Here is an 18,528-nt window from a genome sequence, read left to right as displayed (position 1 = left end):
ATAATATATTCCACTGTTTGGAGTAAGTTTCGGATGACCATGTGTCTGCTGCAGGTGGTGTTTTAGTCCAGAACTAAGGATTTTGTTATCTGTGTCAACATTAGTTTGGTAGGTCATCTACAGGAGATACTATCGTGATGAGCATAAAGTCTAACACTGATGATGTTTTGCCAGTATAAAATGATTTTATTATCTGTGTCAACGTCAGTTTGGTAGGTCATCTACAGGAGATACTATCGTGATGACTATAAAGTCTTAACACTGATGGTTTTGCCAGTATAAAATGATTTTATCTGTGTCAGCATTAGTTTGGTAGGTCATCAATAGAGATACTATCCTGATGACCATAAAGTCTAACACTGATGATGGTTTGCTGGTATAAAATTTTAGCGGTGATGCTCTTCAGCACACATTTATTTATCGTAATAAATGGGCTATGAGAGTGGTGTTATACAGTGCTGTTTTTTTGTTTTTGTTTTCTTTCTCCCATCTAGTCTTGTTTTTGTTCTTAGTCATGCATTATATAGTCTTTCCTATCAGTTGTGATGAACAAAAAATGAAGTGTTGCATACAGAGAAAGTTTATGTAATTATGTTAGGATATAGTACACGATATGTAGCATTTTTTTTCTTCTCATGCAGAATGGAAGTCCTATAAAACTTTGTGCTAAAAAAAAGTTAAATTTTGGTTTCCAAATTCATACACACACACACACACACACACACACACACACACACACACACACACACAAAACAATTTTCAAAACAGAAAAATGATAATCACAAAATGGGAAAGAACTCTGACCCAAAGATCTGGTTCAGATGTGGCTGAGATGCTTTCCCTTCCCACCATATTAATTGAGGAAAAAAAAGAATTGCTGCTGACACCTTTTCGGCTGTCAAAGAGCATGCATGCTGACACACACACACACACACACACACACACACACACACACACACACACACATACATACATACCCCCTACACTCCCCACCCCCCACACCCCCCACACACAACCAAATCACTACCTGTCCTGTCGGTGTAATTTCCCTCCCTCCAGCTGCCCATCAGCATTATTTTTATCATTCATGACACTCAGTGCTCCCTTGGTCAGTACACTGGGTGAGGATTTTCAGATAACGGTGGGACAGCATAAATTTTTTAAAATTTTTTTAAAAAAGTGTCGTAATTAGAAAGCCTTTGATACAATGGTTTGGCAGATTACATTCTTTCTTCTTTCATCCACCTCCACCCCCCCTCCCCCTCCAGACCTCCCTTTCCTTGCTTGAGGCAGTCTTCATGAAACAGTGTGTCTGGTGTGTGTGTGTGTGTGTGTGTGTGTGCAATTTTCCCAGGCCTTTGTGAAGGGCTTTTGTCCCTGGGAACGCTGATAATGCTGTGACTCAGAGCTGTGATAAGGGGGAGGTGTGTGTGGGGGTGGTGTGGGGGTGGATGGGGTGGGGGATGAGGGGGGGGGGGCTTGTCGTCAGTTTGGTTTTGTTGCTGTTGGCTGGCTGGTTCATATCACAACTGTTTTTACTGTTTAAAAATATTTTAATATTTAAAAATGTTTTTATAAGGATGGTGATGGGAAATGGGCCTGTGGGTGTGGGATGTGTGTGTGTGCCTGTGGAAGCGAATGGTTAATCAAGTTTACACATACTCACATGCATACACACACATACATACACAAGCACACACATACACACACACACTCAGAGATTTGATCACACACACACACACACACACACACACACACAGATTTGCACACACACACACACACACACACACAATTAAAAACTTGTTTTGTTGAGGTTTATCATTTAGAAAAAAAAAAAATCTCAAAATACCAAATCATAATATATGTATGTCAATTTTCTGTATGTTCATAGTGTTAATCCCAAACAAAACCATATGTTTAGTATGTGAGGAAGTGGTTGAACAGATTGAAACCATACTTGCTTTCACCAGATTTGGGGACAGAGGATTTGAAGCAGTTTGTGTTGTCGGGAAAAGTTTCTTTTCTTTCATGGGATGCTTAAGTATTAAGAACAATGCTTACTTAGGAAAAAGTCTCTTGGCCCTTCTTGGGACTTTGCCTTTAAATCCATAAGCTTTTGGAAGGATCCTGTCTTTATGACAAACGCATTTGAAATTACCTGCTCTGTGAAAAGTCATTCTGTGCTTTTAGAAAAAAAGACATTGTCCTTAGGATAGAGTGTTTGAAATTCGGCTTTCAGGTAAGGAATTTATCCTTGTGATTGAAACATTTGAAATATCTGCACTGTTAATAGTCCTACTGTCCTTTCAGAAAAAAAAGACTGTTGTAAGGGTGGAGCATTGAAACTGTGCTTCAGGAAAAGTTTTTGTCTTTGTGATTGAAACATTTCATCCTGTCTGCTCAAGTAATAGTCCTACTGTCCATTTAGGGGGCCGGGGGGGGGGGGAAGGACTGTCCTTTGGGGGGAATGTTTGAAACACTGCTTCAGCAAAGGTTTCTGTTGTTGTGAGAGAAACATTTGAAACTGCCTGCTCTGCTTCTTCCTGAGGGCAGAGTGTTTGGAAACACTTGATTTTAGGAAAAGACTTGACTGGCTGTCAGATGTGTCTGCGCTCTGGATTGAAACGTTTGAAAACACCTGCTTTATGGGGGGAAATCAGTCTGTGAATCTGTCCCCTGATCTTGGGGGGGATACTGTGTCCTACAATCCTGCATGTCCACTCCAGCGTTTCGTTTCGCACGTAGCCACACACACGCTCCCCACCTGGCTTATCAGCTACATCCGGGATGGTTTGGTTGGGGGTGGGGGTGGAAAGTCTGGAGGGGGCATGGGGGGGGGGGGGGTAGGGGCTGGTTGTCAGGGCCCTTTCCTGGCGTTTACAATCTGGGGGATGGTGGTGGTGGGGTTTGGGGGGGGGGTGATTTAGCACTTTATGACAAGGGGGAGGAGGAGTGGGGGCCAGGGGGTGGGGGACTGGTGTGAGGATGGGGGTAGGGAAGGTGGGTGGGTGTGTGTGTGGGGTGGGGGGTGTGGGGGGGGGCAGGTACACACACCTGAGAGATACGGGTGTTTGCTTTTGCCTGGAGTAGCTGTGCTCTTGTTGGATACCCGGGTATGACGTGGGACCTTTCCCTGCCTTGTACAACGTGTCACCGCTCAGCACGCCAAGGAAAGTGTGTCGGCAGGGGAAAGAGATTGAAGACCTGGCTTGTTGACAGAAGATAAATATTGGTTGAAGGGTTGGGTTTGTTTTGTCATAAGGCAGACTGGGTCACGGTATCCTGTCCATCCCTGCCTTCGGAGTCCTGTAGTCCCTGCTGCGTGATGGGATGGGACGTGTGGATGTGTGTATGCAGACGTTTTGGTGTACAGGCACAGACCTACACGTACACTCACTCACACACACACACACACACACACATGCATGCACACACTCGCATGTGCACACACATGCACACACAGACACAGACACACACAGAGACACACATACACATACATATACGCATGTTCACACACACACCCCCTCTCTCTATAAGAGCACACACGATCATCAGCATTTCAAAAGTAATGCATTACATTATAATACAATAAATACAATACAATACACATGCACACACTTACATGTGTGCACGCACACAGGCATATGCACACACACACACACACACACACACACACACACACACACACACACATTCATACATGCACACACATGCACACACACATGCCTACACACATACACACACACACACAGATCATGTACCATAGGTGTATGAATGCTCAGAAGGAAAGATCCTAGTTAACACTCATCAGGACAGATCCTTGTTCAATACTCATCAGGACAGATCCTTGCTCAGCACTCATCAGGACAGATCCTAGGTAACACTCATCAGGACAGATTCTTGCTCAACACTCATCAGGACAGATCCTTGTTCAACACTCATCAGGACAGATTCTTGCTCAACACTCATCAGGACAGATCGATCCTTGCTCATCACTCAACACTCATCAGGACAGATCCTAGTTAACACTCATCAGGGCAGATCCTTGTTCAACACTCACGAGGACAGATCCTTGCTCAACACTCACGAGGACAGATCCTTGCTCAACACTCATGAGGACAGATCCTTGCTCAACACTCATCAGGACAGATCCTTGCTCAACACTCATCAGGACAGATCCTTGCTCAACACTCATCAGGACAGATCCTTGCTCAACACTCATCAGGACAGATCCTTGCTCAACACTCATCAGGACAGATTGATCCTTGCTCATCACTCAACACTGAGGACAGATCCTTGCTCAACACTCATGAGGACAGATCCTTGCTCACCACTCATTAGGACAGATCCTTGCTCAACACTCACAATCATGCAGCTATGCATGCTGTGTGAAGAAACCCAATAGGGTAAAAATTTGAAGTAATTTCAAGAAGAAGATGATTAAATGAGTGGACAGCATGTGTGCAGAGTTTTATTGTATTTCTTATTTCAACCGACAGTCGTCTTACGACTAGCACACTTTGTCCTAGTGCAGAGTCAACAGCTGGCAGGAGTTACTATCCACGATATATATCTTTATATATGCATATATATACATATATATAGAGAGACAGTGAGTGATATGCTAACTGAACAGAGTATATTTCTACCAACAGTCTGAATAAGTGAAGACGTTCCAAAGGTCAGTGTTGAAATGTTGTCAAACAAAGACTATGACTATGTATATGATGTACCAATACACATTAAAATAGGTCAAGAGCTGTATTTGGAATCTCGGCATTTTCTTTTTCAGTTATCATTTGCTGATGTGTAAAGTGTCAGTGGGAATAGAAATTTTGATGAATTCAGGGCAGACTCAAGAAGGAGAAAACAAACTGTCCTGGACTCCTTTTTGTGCTTGGTATCGTTTGGTATTTCAGTCCATAGGCTTTTATTTAAAGCGATCAACAAAATGAGATAGACAGGTGTATGGAGAAAGAGAGAGAGAGAGAGAGTGTTTGCTGGGATAACTAGGTCACTAGATACTTAAGTATAAAGTAAACACTTGGATAGCGAGTGGGCAGATTAAAGAGGTTGATGGATGGATGGAAAGAGTGTGTGTGTTGGTTTGGTATGGTGGCGGTGGTGGTGGTTGTAATGATGGTCTGTGTGTGTGTGTGTGTGTGTTTGTGCGCGTGTGTTTTCATGCATGCATATGGTGATTATGTGAGTACGCACATGCATGCACATGCTCACACGCGCAACTGCAAAAATTCACACTTGTGCATGTGCACGAAATACTGGAATAGATGTCTTTATTTTTTTTTAAATGTTTTTTTTGTTGTTTTTGTTTGTTTGGGGTTTTTTTTTTTTTTTTTTTTTTTACAAATGTCCAAACATCTGTTTAGTGCAGTTAACTAATGCTCTTGTTTTGTAAAATGAGTTGAAACATGCATCAAGGTCTTTTTGGCCACTTTACACTTTCACAGAGGATTTATAAACTGTATTTTTTTTTCTGTCTCCTATGTCCTTTTTATTGTTTGTGTACTCCAGTCTTTACTCAGGTATAAAACAGTACTGAATCATCTTCCATCTGCGATATGGGTAAATATTTTTCTTGACCAGATTCTTTGTTGGAAAAACAGATTTCCGTAGAACTGCCCGTTTTGAACTGCACAGAACAAGTTCTGAATGCACTCATAGTGAACAGATTTCTGTAGAACTGCCTATTTTGAGCTGTACAGAACAAGTTCTGCATGCACTCATAGTGAATCAGCTTTGATTTTCCCTCCACTTTCATGCTTGCCAAAGTCTTTGGCGACTGCAGATTGTCGGAAGCTGTCTTTGTGGGGATGTGATGATGGTCTGTCTGGAGAAGACACCGACTCATTCTGGATCCCAGAATTAAGCGCTTTCTGTTGTCAGAGTGGGCTGATTGAGTGGGTAGTGCCCTATGTCTGTTGAATCAGAACAGGCACCACTGAACACCACCACCAAAGTGACTTCGGCATCGGTGCAGGGTCTCCTCTGGAGTGCAGCCTTCCAGTGGCCAAACAGTGACAGCACCTTTCCCTCCCGCCGCACACACTGCGCAACACTGTTAAGTCTGACACTGGTTTGACTGTGTGGTTTTGTAGGGAGGGGCTTTCCCTTCAGTCTCTTTACATCGGAAACGCTGGGCAACTTAGAGAGGAGAGGCATTTCTGCACCGTCTGCCTCCAACACCGATCGTTTTACATCTTCTCGGGTGTTCAGCTCGGCTTAGAAGGACGCCAGATCCCTCTCGAAGACTTCTTTATCGAGCAGTTGGGGTCTGCCTGTGGATACTTTTCTCCTGAACCTTGTGGACTGCTGGCACAGGAACTGGGGAAGACGAGACTGAGTGTGGCTGTGTGTGGGTGGGTTGGGGGAGGGGAGTTGGAATGAGCAGCATGAGAGCAGTGAGCTCTGAAAGGCTCCGGATCAGAATCGGAATAACTTCTATTACCTCAGAAACGCCAAAGAATCGATAGATAGAAAATGTGAAAAACTTAGTCGTATGAAGTGCACAGGAACAGGTGTCGAGATGGCTGCCGGAAAAAGAGGGCGCTAGCCAGGGGGACAAAGGGGACGTTACCTACTTTCGGGAGGTTATCGGCCGTAGTACTTTAATTTTCTCTGCATAGGCGGATAGTAGTTTGCACAGGACAGGAATGTCAGACCCATGCCGGAGTCTGCACTAGTTGGGTCACGGTATGTTATTTAAAAGTAATTTTAGATAGAAAATTTCCTATTACCTCAGTGAGAGAAATTAAGTGTGGTGATGCCTGTGATTATATACACAGATTACAAGCCAAACAGTCAAGTTTGACACGAAACATTACGTGGCAAAATCACTCATGTCATTGTAAAGCAAGCCTGATAACAGTACCACCTTTCCACTTTTTAAAAATGCGTGCACAAATACAAATGCGCATGCACACACACACACACATATGCACATGCTCTTGTACATGCAACTGCCTGCATGCACACACCCATACACACTTTTTTGTACACACACACACACACACACACACACACACACACACACACACTTGCACAACGTATTAAACAAATATGGCAAAGTCAGTATGAAACAATACCAAGCTGGAAAGTTAATGTTGTGCTGTGCAGTCCAGTATGTGACATGCTCTGTTGTCCTTTCTTGTATCGACCGCCGTAGTGGATTTGTTGCTGTGCATCCCCAGTATTAAACTGACACACTGCAAAGAATTTAGTCGAACAAGATGGCATTGTTCAATTTCAGGTGGTCCTGTTTTCGTTGTTTGGCTGCTTTTTTTTTTCGTTCTGGGTGCCGGGCTGCTATCTGTTAATGGGTTGATAACAGAACACTTCTCTCCGGGACCTCCTTTGTTTGCCTGCCAGAGTTCAAGGTCGCACGTCTACGTGACCCCTTTGATCGTCAGAAGAGGGCAGGTTGTTGAAACATTGATAATCTTCAAATGTGAAGCTTGTCCGAAACGTTCAGCCATGGATGACATGGTTATCTGTTGTATTTTCTTCATCTTGAGAGGGATGGTCTTTCTTAAAATCCTCAGCTGTATGGATAAAGACTGCTTTTCTATTGATCCCATTTGGTATTCAGCTTTTTCTTGGTTCAGAATGTGTCTTCGTGTAGTGAACTGTGGAATTCTTTTCTTTTTTTTTTTCCATTCTGATTTGATGCTGCCTGGGGCATTTTGAACACAGGAGCACTGTTCTCTGTTCAGAGCTCTCCCTTTTCCGGGCACACTGGTTTCTGTATGCTGGTATAATTATGAGTGTGGAGTGATGGCCTGGAGGTAACGCGCCCGCCTAGGAAGCGAGAGAATCTGAGCGTGCTGGTTCGAATCACGGTTCAGCTGCTGATATTTTTTCCCCCTCCGCTAGACCTTGAGTGGTGGTCTGGACGCTAGTCATTCGGATGAGACGATAAACCAAGGTCCCATATGCAGCATGCACTTAGCACACATAAAAGAACCCACGGCAACAAAAGGGTTGTTCCTGGCAAAATTCTGTAGAAAAATCCACTTGGATAGGAAACACAAGTAAAACTGCACGCAGGAAAAAAATATAAAAAAAAGGGGTGGCGCTGTAGTGTAGTGACACGCCGTGCCTGGGGAGGGCAGCCCAAATTTCACACAGAGAAATCTGTTTTGATAAAATGGAATACAAATACAAATGAGTTGTACTTTTACCATCATTGTGCAGAATGAAGGTGGCAGAATGGTCTGACGCTTATCTGCCAAGACAAGTGACTGTGAGGAACTGGGTTCAAATCCCAGTCTGGCCTCGTTGCTGGTCAGCTATCTGCCAAGATGTATTTGTATTTGTATTTCTTTTTATTACTACAGATTTCTCTGTGTGAAATTCGGGCTGCTCTCCCCAGGGAGAGTGCATCGCTACACTGAGAGCACCACCCATTTTTTTTGTATTTTTTCCTGCGTGCAGTTTTATTTGTTTTTCCTATTGAAGTTGATTTTTCTAAAGAATTTTGCCAGGAACAACCCTTTTGTTGCCATGGGTTCTTTTACATGCGCTAAGCGCATGCTGCGCACGGGACCTTGGTTTATCGTCTCATCCAAATGACTAGCGTCCAGGCCACCACTCAAGGTCTAGTGGAGGGGGAGAAAATATCAGCAGCTGAGCCGTGATTCGAACCAGCGCGCTCAGATTCTCTCGCTTCCTAGGCGGACGCGTTACCTCAAGGCCATCACTCCACATGTGTAGGGATATGGATTTTTCCTTGAGAAACTGAAAGAGGGGCTTGCTCTCTGGCGTGTCAGTGACACCCTTGCCGTGTGCTGTTGACAGCCTCGTCAGCCGTTGGATGGTGCTTGACGTCTTGTCACCTGCGTGCACCTGTGTGAAGGGTTGGGAAGTTCTCACAGTGTAGTCCACTTGTCGACCTTGTTTGACTTGTTGTTTGTTTCTGATCAAGCTCCTTCCTTCTTTCCATCCCTCCCTCCCTCGGGCCTGTCACCAATCTCTTGTGCAGACTCCTCCCCTGCCAGACATGCTTTGGACTGTCTGGTTTTTGGTGTTCATTGGAGGAAGGTGGCAGAATGGTTAAGACGCTCAGCTGCCAATACAGAGAGTCCGTGAGGGTGTGGGTTCGAATCCCGCTCTCGCCCTTTCTCCTAAGTTTGACTGGAAAATCAAACTGAGCGTCTAGTCTTTCGGATGAGACGATAAACCGAGGTCCCGTGTGCAGCACGCACTTGGCGCACTGAAAAAGAACCCATGGCAACGAGAGTGTTGTCCTCTGGCGAAATTACGTAAAATGAAATCCACTTTCATAGGTACACAAATATGTAAGCATGCACTCAAGGCCTGACTAAGCACGTTGGGTTATGCTGCTGGTCAGGCATCTGCTCAACAGATGTGGTGTAGCGTGTATGGATTTGTCCGAACGCAGCGACGCCTCCTTGAGAAAGTGAAACTGAAACTGGTGTTCATTGTTGTTTGCTACCGTCTTATTATTCATACTTTTGAAGGTTTCGCCCAGACTTGACTTGTGCGAACATGTGTGTGTGTGTGTGTGTGTGTGTGTTTTCATGTATGCATTCTAGAGTGTGTGCTACAAGTGTTCGTGTGTGTGTGTGTGTGCATAGCTAACCTTTTCCTCTGGCCTCTGTTTTACAGGTGTTTTAACTGAAACATAACACATCCGTGTTTGCTATACAAGATCATGCATCTATAACATCATAGAAAACAGACACACACAGACACACAGCACACACACACACACACACACACACACATACACTACCCAGGCTTCACACAACCCCCCCCCCCTTCCCCCATATCCCTCTCGGGGACATAAGTATCACAAAATTATACAATTTCAACACCCATGAGGAAAAACGGAGCCGGCATTCCTAATCAGTTTAGTGATATCAGGTGACACTACATCGACGCCGCCAGTTTAATCCCTTGGCTGTGCTGTCTGGTCCAGTGTTTGACACACACACATTCTTCCACACACCCCCTTTTGTTCTGTAACATCACCAAGCTTGAAGCTGATACCTTGACCCTGGCAGACATGGTATCCACCCCACCCCACAAACTGGTCTCTCCTGTTTAGCTGTTGACATGGCTCCGTTGTCACGGTTCCTTTCCCCACATCCACCCGCCCCGTCCCTCAACACACAGACACACATGTACATGTACTCACAGACACAGACACACACACATGCTATCTCTCTCCTTCCCTCCCATCACCCCCTCGCCCCCAATCTCTTTCTCTCATATACGCACACCTGCACTTTGTCTCTGTCTCTGTCTTTCTCATCTCTCTTTTGTATACACACTGACACAGACACAGACACACAGACACATACCCCATGCACACACACAGACGCACACGTGCCCGCATGCATGCACGCACATGCACACACACACACACACACACACACACACACACACACACACACACACACACTACCCAGGCTTCACACAAATCCCCCCCCCCCTTCCCTCCCATATCCCTCTCAGGGACATAAGTATCACAAAATTATACAATTTCAACACGCATGAAAAACGGAGCCGGGATTCCTAATCAGTTTAGTGATATCAAGTGACATTACATCGACGACGCCAGATTAATCCCTTGGCTGTGCTGTCTGGTCCAGTGTTTGACACACACACATTCTTCCACCCCCCCCCCCCCCCCTCTTGTTCTGTAACATCACCAAGCTTGAAGCTGATACCTTGACCCTGGCAGACATGGTATCCACCCCACCCCACAAACTGGTCTCTCCTGTTTAGCTGTTGACATGGCTCCGTTGTCATGGTTCCTTTCCCCACATCCACCGCCCCGTCCCTCAACACACAGACACACACACACAGACACACACGTACATGTACTCACAGACACAGACACAGACACACACACATGCTATCTCTCTCCTTCCCTCCCCCCCCCCTCCCCCCCAATCTCTTTCTCTCAAATATGCACACCTGCACTTTGTCTCTGTCTCTTTCTCATCTCTCTTTTGTATAAACACTGACACAGACACATACCCCATGCGCACACACAGACGAACACATGCACGCATGCATGCACACACACAGACACACACACACACACACTTCTTGTACTGAAGTTTATCATATTAAAAAAAAAAGACAAAGACTTTCACAAAATAACAAACCATAATATACGTATGTCTATTTTCTGTGTATTGAAGGTGTTAAGCCCAAACAAAGCTGTCTTTTTGATATGCGAGGAAGCGGTTGAACAGATTGTTTGAAACCATACTAATTTCTTTTCTTTCATATGAATATATTGGTTGAAACCATACTTTTTTTCTTTTCTTCCATATGAACAGATTGTTTGAAACCATACTTCTTTTCTTTTCTTCATTATGAACAGATTGTTTGAAACCATACTTCTTTTCTTTTCTTTCGTGTGAACAGATTGTTTGAAACCATACTTTTTTTTTCTTTTCTTTCACGTGAACAGATTGTTTGAAACCATACTTTTTTTCTTTTCTTTCATATGAACAGATTGTTTGAAACCATACTTTTTTTTTTCTTTTCATTCATAATATTATAACTGAACTGGCAGAAATGATATTGCCCTATACATCTGCAAAATTTTCTTTGATACAGCAACCAGTAATACGTATCATCACTCTCTTTCATCACCGTGAGATTCTGTGATGTAAGTGATCCTTTCTCCAGTTGACCCTCAGCTGGTTTCCAAACTACACCGATAACAACAGTGACAATGACAGATTTTTTTTTTTTTTTTCTTAAGATAAATGTAGATCCCTGATGATGTCCAGTTTCCACCATCAGATTCTAGTGGTTCTGTTCCTTCATTATGAACAGATTGTTTGAAATCATAATTTTTTTCTTTTCTTTCATATGAACAGATTGTTTGAAACCATAATTTTTTTCTTTTCTTCCATATGAACAGATTGTTTGAAACCATACTTCTTTTCTTTTCTTCATTATGAACAGATTGTTTGAAACCATAATTTTTTCTTTTCTTTCATATGAACAGATTGTTTGAAACCATACTTTTTTTCTTTTCTTCATTATGAACAGATTGTTTGAAACCATAATTTTTTTCTTTTCTTTCATATGAACAGATTGTTTGAAACCATACTTTTTTTCTTTTCATTCATAATATTATAACTGAACTGGCAGTAATGATATTGCCCTATACATCTGCAAAATTTTCTTTGATACAGCAACCAGTAATACTGATCATCACTCTCTTTCATCACCGTGAGATTCTGTGATGTAAGTGATCCTTCTCCAGTTGACCCTCAGCTGGTTTCCAAACTACAGCGATAACAACAGTGAAGATGACAGACTGATTTTTTTTTTTTTTTTTTTTTTTTTTTTCTTCTTCTTTTTTTTTTTCTTCTTGTTTTTTCTTCTTCTTTTTTTTATTTTTTTAAATTTTTTATAGATAAACGTAGATCCCTGATGATGTCCAGTTTCCACCATCTGATTCTAGTGGTTCTGTTCCTGCCTTCAGGGTGGTGAAGGGGGATGGGGGGGGGGGGAACAATAAGATGGCAGTGATAACACCACCATGACACCACCCCCCCCCCCCCCCCCCCCGGCCCTCCTTAGAAGAGAGCAGAGCGAAGTTGGCCCATACAATCTGTTCATCTTCCCATCCATCCATCCATCCCATCCATCCATCGATTGACCCAAACCAAGCCTACACTGCTGTGAGAAGGATGGAGGGAAGCTGTGGCAGAGACTGGAAAAGGTTTGTGTGTGTGTTTGTGTGTGTGTTTGTGTGTGTGTGTGTGTGTTCGTCACATTTTGGTGTGTGTACGTACCATTGATGTAATGTGTTATGCAAACAAAAGTGTTTTGTAAAGCACCCAGAGCAGATTTCTGGATAGTGTACTCTATAAGTATCCATTATTTTTTTTATATGAGAATAATTTTTTTTTTTCTTCTCAAGGCCAAAGTGTGTTGGGTTACGCTGCTGGTCAGGCATCTGCTTGGCAGATGTGGTGTAGCGTATATGGATTCGTCTGTTCGCAGTGACGCCTCCTTGAGCTACTGAAACTGATATTATTATTTTTGAGGTCCTTGTTGATGAGGGATAATTGCTGAGCCGCTTTGAGGCCCTTGTTGATGAGGGATAATTGCTGAGCTGCTGTGGCCTTTTGTCATCCAGCCAGCATCACCACCGCCAGGCAGGGCAGAACTGGTGGATGTGTGGGGGGGAAGTGCAGGTGCGGGGCAGGGGGTGGGGGGAAGTCATGGTTGACTGGATGATCTTGTTGCTGCTGCTTTCTTTTCTTCGTCTTCCGTGTTCAGCAAGAGGTGTGAGGGTGTGGTTGTTGAGATGTATGGATTTCATTGTCTTCTGCGTTCAGCAAGAGGTGTGAGGGTGTGGTTGTTGAGACGTATGGATTTCTTCGTCTTCCGTGTTCAGCAAGAGGTGTGAGGGTGTGTAAGAGGTGTGAGGGTGTGGTTGTTCAGACATGGATTTCATCATCTTCCGTGTTCAGCAAGAAGTGTGAGGGTGTGGTTGTTGAGACTTATGGATTTCTTCATCTTCCGTGTTCAGCAAGAAGTGTGAGGGTGTGGTTGTTGAGACGTATGGATTTCTTCGTCTTCCGTGTTCAGCACGAGGTGTGAGGGTGTGGTTGTTGAGACGTATGGATTTCTTCATCTTCCGTGTTCAGCAAGAGGTGTGAGGGTGTGTAAGAGGTGTGAGGGTGTGGTTGTTGAGACGTATGGATTTCTTCATCTTCCGTGTTCAGCAAGAGGTGTGAGGGTGTGTAAGAGGTGTGAGGGTGTGGTTGTTCAGACATGGATTTCATCATCTTCCATGTTCAGCATGAGGTGTGAGGGTGTGGTTGTTGAGACGTATGGATTTCATCGTCTTCCGTGTTCAGTAAGAGGTGTGAGGGTGTAGTTGTTGAGACATATGGATTTCATCGTCTTCAGCATTCAGCAAGAGGTGTGAGGGTGTGTAAGAGGTGGTGTGTAAGAGGTGTGAGGGTGTGGTTGTTGAGTTGATGGATTTCATTGTCTTCCGTGTTCAGCAAGAGGTGTGAAGGTGTGTAAGAGGTGTGAGGGTGTGGTTGTTGAGACGTATGGATTTCTTCGTCTTCCGTGTTCAGCAAGAGGTGTGAGTGTGTGTAAGAGGTGTGAGGGTGTGGTTGTTGAGACATATGGATTTCATCGTCTTCTGTGTTCAGCAAAAGGTGTGAGGGTGTGGTTGTGCAGACATGGATTTCTTTGCTGGCTGCTTGGAAGTTGGGATTTTTGTGTGTGCGCTTTTGATTTGTTTTCCTTTCTTGATTTGATTTTTGTAAGTTCATTCTTTATTTTGGTTGTTTTAGTTTACTTTATGTTGCTTTTGTTTCACTTGTTTTAGTGTGTGTGGGTGGGCGGTACTTCAGTTGATGAGTTTATGTGTTGGTTTATTGAGTGATTTGTTTTAAAAATGGTTTGGAATACTGTTTTATTTAGTTTTCAGTGATTTTGGTGTTTGAACATGAATGATGGATGATTTTAGAGAATGGGTAATCTTAATGTTTGTTTTAAAAGAATTTGGTAATGTAAGACTGTGATGATGGTTGTTTGCATCTCGGCGGTAAATGTTGTGAAGAAACTAAATACAGAACTGCCTTGTGATATGAAGAAAAGTACATGATTCCTCCATTAGTTTTATTTTGGATTTAAAGAGAATAAGCACACAAATCCCTTGATAGTGTCAAATTGGATGTGAAGAGGAAGACAGCACAAATCCCTTCATTGTTAGTGTTACGTTGGGTTACGCTGCTGGTCAGGCATCTGCTTGGCAGATGTGGTGTAGCATATATGGATTTAACCAAACGTAGTGAGGCCTTTTTGAGCTACTGATACTGATACTGTTAGTGTCCAGTTGGATGTGAAGAAAATACGCGCATGAAACGCGTGCTACCGTAATGATTGCTGAAGATTTAGAAAATAAACACATGCTGCTTGCGATTTGATACGTTGATATGTGATAATGAAGAAAAGAAACATGCAGCTTCTTTATCTAAACCTGTCCTTGGTTCCAAATTCACCATTTCAAAACAAGATATCAGTAATTATGCCTGGTCATGTGATAACTGCTGTATCTTTGAAATTGCCCGTTTCAAGTGTTCCTACCACGATAACTGCTGGTTGTCTTCAACATAAAACCAACAGAAGTTAAGTGTATCCACTGTAGTCAGGGCCGGGTGGGAAGGTCGTGGGTGAGACGAGAAGCTTTCGGTTCAAAGCAGACCATTGCATTTTATTGTATTACTTTTTTTTTTTTTTTTTTTTTTTGTGGTGATGAAAGCTTTTTCTGTGTGAAATCCTGGCTGCTCAGCCTTGGGGGTGTGTGTCTCTACAGTACAGTTCAGTCTGTAGGTGTATTTCTTTTCCTTTCAGAGTGGATTTCTGTACAGAATTTTACCAAGGACATCCCTTTTGTTGCCATGTGTTCTTTAACATTCGCCACTGAGTGTATGCTGAACACGGGACCTTGATTCAGCATCTCGGCCAAAAGACTAGCACCAAGATCACCACTCAAGGTCAAGTGGCCTAGCCTTGACAATACACGGAGGTATGTATATATACAGGACTTCACCCAATCTGATATCTTCTTCTTAATTTTTCCTCGTTTCTGCAGTCTGTATGATGCATTGTCCGTGCTGTTTTTCTCTGGTCATTTGGCAGTGATACTGTGAGCACTGGGAGGGATGCATACATGCATCCACACACATATATATAGTGAAGTGATGGCCTAGAGGTAACGCATCCGCCTAGGAAGCGAGAAAATCTGAGCGCGCTGGTTCAAATCACAGCTCAGCCGCTGATATTTTCTCCCCCTCCACTAGACCTTGAGTGGTGGTCTGGGCGTTAGTCATTTGGATGAGACAATAAACCAAGGTTCTGTGTGCAGCATACACTTAGTGCACATAAAAGAACCCACGGCAACAAAAGGGTTGTTCCTGGCAAAATTCTGCAGAAAAATCCACTTCAGCAGGAAAAACAAATAAAACTACACGCAGGAAAAAAAAAGAAAAAAAAAGGGGGTGGCGCTGTAGTGTAGCGACGCGCTCTCCCTGGGGAGAGCAACCCAAATTTCCCGCAGAGAAATCTGTTGTGATAAAAAAAAAAAGAAATACAAATACAAATTTAGGTATGCAATCACATGCGTACGCACTCGTGCACACAAATGTATGCATATACACCATACACTATGTCCGAGGCTCTTCTCCGCTGCTGGTAACCATGTAGCCCAGTACTGTCTGCCGCATGTGGGGAGTAAACCCCAACATGAAAATCCAACACACACACACACACACACACACACAGAGGATGCAGGGTTTTGTGTTTTTTTTGTTTTGTTTTTTCTCCGCTGCTGGTAACCATGTAGCCCAGTACTATCTGCCGCATGTGGGGAGTAAAGCCCAACATGAAAATCCAACACACACACACACACAAACACACACACACACACACACAGGAAGCAGGTGGGTTTTTTTTTGGGGGGGGTTTGTTGCTTTTTTTTCAGTTCTGGTAATATTTTCAGCCTGACTGCAGGTGTGACCAGCAGAAGGGCGGCCATGCTGTCAGACAAGGGGGACAACTGAAGGCCAGCTGCTGTCTCCCATCTTCCAGTGTGCCAGGAAGGAAGCAAGGTAAGGGAAATAATTCCAATCTGATGTCTTGTTTTTGTGGAACTTTTTGTTTTTCAGCTTGCGTAAGAACAACATACACAGAGGCATGCATATAGACAGGACTTCACCCAATCTGATGTCTTATTATTATGGGACTTTTTGGTTTTCAGCTTGCGTAAGAACAACATACACAGAGGTATGCATATAGACAGGACTTCACCTAATCATCTTCTTCTTCTTCTGCGTTCGTGGGCTTCAACTCCCACGTTCACTTGTATATACGCGAGTGGGCTTTTTATGGGTATGACCGTTTTTACCCCGCCATGTAGGCAGCCATACTCCGTTTTTGGGGGTGTGCATGCTGGGTATGTTCTTGTTTCCATAACCCACCGAACGCTGACATGGATTACAGGATCTTTAACGTGCGAATTTGATCTTATGCTTGTGCAAACACATGAAGGGGTTCAGGCACTGGCAGGTCTGCACATAAAAAATTATGTTGACCAGGGAGATCGTAAAAATCTCCACCCTTTACCCACCAGGCGCCGTCACCGTGATTCGAACCCGAGACCCTCAGATCGAATGTCCAACGCTTTAATCATTCAGCTATGACGCCTGTCTTCACCTAATCTGATGTCTTATTACTTTGGAACACAAGTTGATTTACAGCTTACACAAGAAGAACACATGGAGGTGTGCATATAGATAATGATTTTTCTTTTCACTTTCTTTTGCTACGTTCTGTTCCAAGACAGCTACACAAGATTGTATTTTATATAGGCAGATAAGTAGATTGATAGGTAGGGTGATCACTGGGAGGGTGGTTGTGTGTGGTGGGGTTGGGGGTGGATATGCTTGTGTGTGTGTGTGTGTGTTTGTCTGAACAGAAGTGTATTTCAAAATACACTTTTTCCTTAATATGTGGTAGGAAAGCAGTCTTACACCACAAAAACATAAATATCTTAAACACATGACATTCTAACACCTCTCATATATACATTTAAAAAAAAACAGCTGTTGTGGTGGTGGTGGTGTGTCCATCGAGATCGATGATGACCATCGTTGTCATCCAGATGGGGGATGGGGGGAGGGTGGTGGTGGGGTGGGGGGAAGGATGCTCATGAGTCTATCTGTGAGTGCGCAGATGGCTGAATAGTCCAATCTGCACACGAAATGTTCGCTGACAGTTGGGGCAGACAAAGACAGGCATATCATTGTCAGGGAGCTTGTTTGCCCATGACTTTCTGGCCTGCCTCTTCTGAACAGCTGCAGCAGTCCTGTTGGCCTCGCATAACTTGGCGTCTTTGTGCACAGCAGCGCGCCATTTGTTACGGTCCACTGCAGATTCCTCCCAGGAGTCAGGGTTGATATCAAACGCTTTCAGAGAGACTTTCAGAGTATCTCTGAAGCGCTTCTTCTGACCTCCATGTGATCTCTTCCCTTGTTGCAGCTCGCCATAGAAGAGCCTTTTGGGCAGCCGATGGTCTGGCATGCGCGCCACGTGTCCAGCCCAGCGAAGCTGGGACTGCATCAGGATGGTGAAGATGCTGGGAAGGGTGGCTTTTGCGAGCACCTCTGTGTCTGGGGTCCTGTCTTGCCACTTGATGTTCAGTAGCTTCCTGAGGCATGTTGTGTGGAAGTGGTTCAGCTTCTTGGCATGTCGTTGGTACACTGTCCAAGTTTCGCAGCCGTACAGTAGTGTGGGGAGAACTACTGCTCTGTAGACCTTTAGCTTGGTCTCAAGACTAATGCCTCTTCTCTTCCAGACATTTGCATTGAGTCTACCAAAAGTTGCACTTGCTCTTGCAATCCTGACATTCACTTCATCGTCGATGGTCGCATTTCGTGACAGTGTGCTGCCAAGGTATGTGAACCGCTCCACCGCACTGAGTCTCTG

The 18,528-nt window shown here is 43.9% G+C and overlaps 1 long non-coding RNA gene across 15 annotated transcripts in view; it reads left to right on the top strand.

Annotated features, from left to right (window-relative positions):
• Window positions 1-18,528, top strand: part of LOC143295679 (uncharacterized) — a 79,762-nt gene that overhangs the window by 676 nt on the left and 60,558 nt on the right. For 2 of the 15 annotated variants that reach the window (XR_013057053.1, XR_013057064.1), the window contains exons 1-2: window positions 15,218-15,571; window positions 16,544-16,652. This is a non-coding gene — a long non-coding RNA (uncharacterized LOC143295679). Of the gene's footprint in view, window positions 1-12,718; window positions 12,737-15,215; window positions 15,572-16,543; window positions 16,653-18,528 lie in introns of those variants that run through there. The other 13 variants (XR_013057068.1, XR_013057060.1, XR_013057055.1 and 10 more) reach the window with 12 other exon arrangements.

The sequence above is a fragment of the Babylonia areolata genome, chromosome 21, assembly GCF_041734735.1.
Source record: "Babylonia areolata isolate BAREFJ2019XMU chromosome 21, ASM4173473v1, whole genome shotgun sequence".
NCBI classification, from domain to species: Eukaryota; Metazoa; Mollusca; class Gastropoda; order Neogastropoda; family Buccinidae; genus Babylonia; species Babylonia areolata.
Note: the sequence above shows the minus strand (reverse complement) of the source record. Positions and strands in the feature narration are given on the sequence as shown.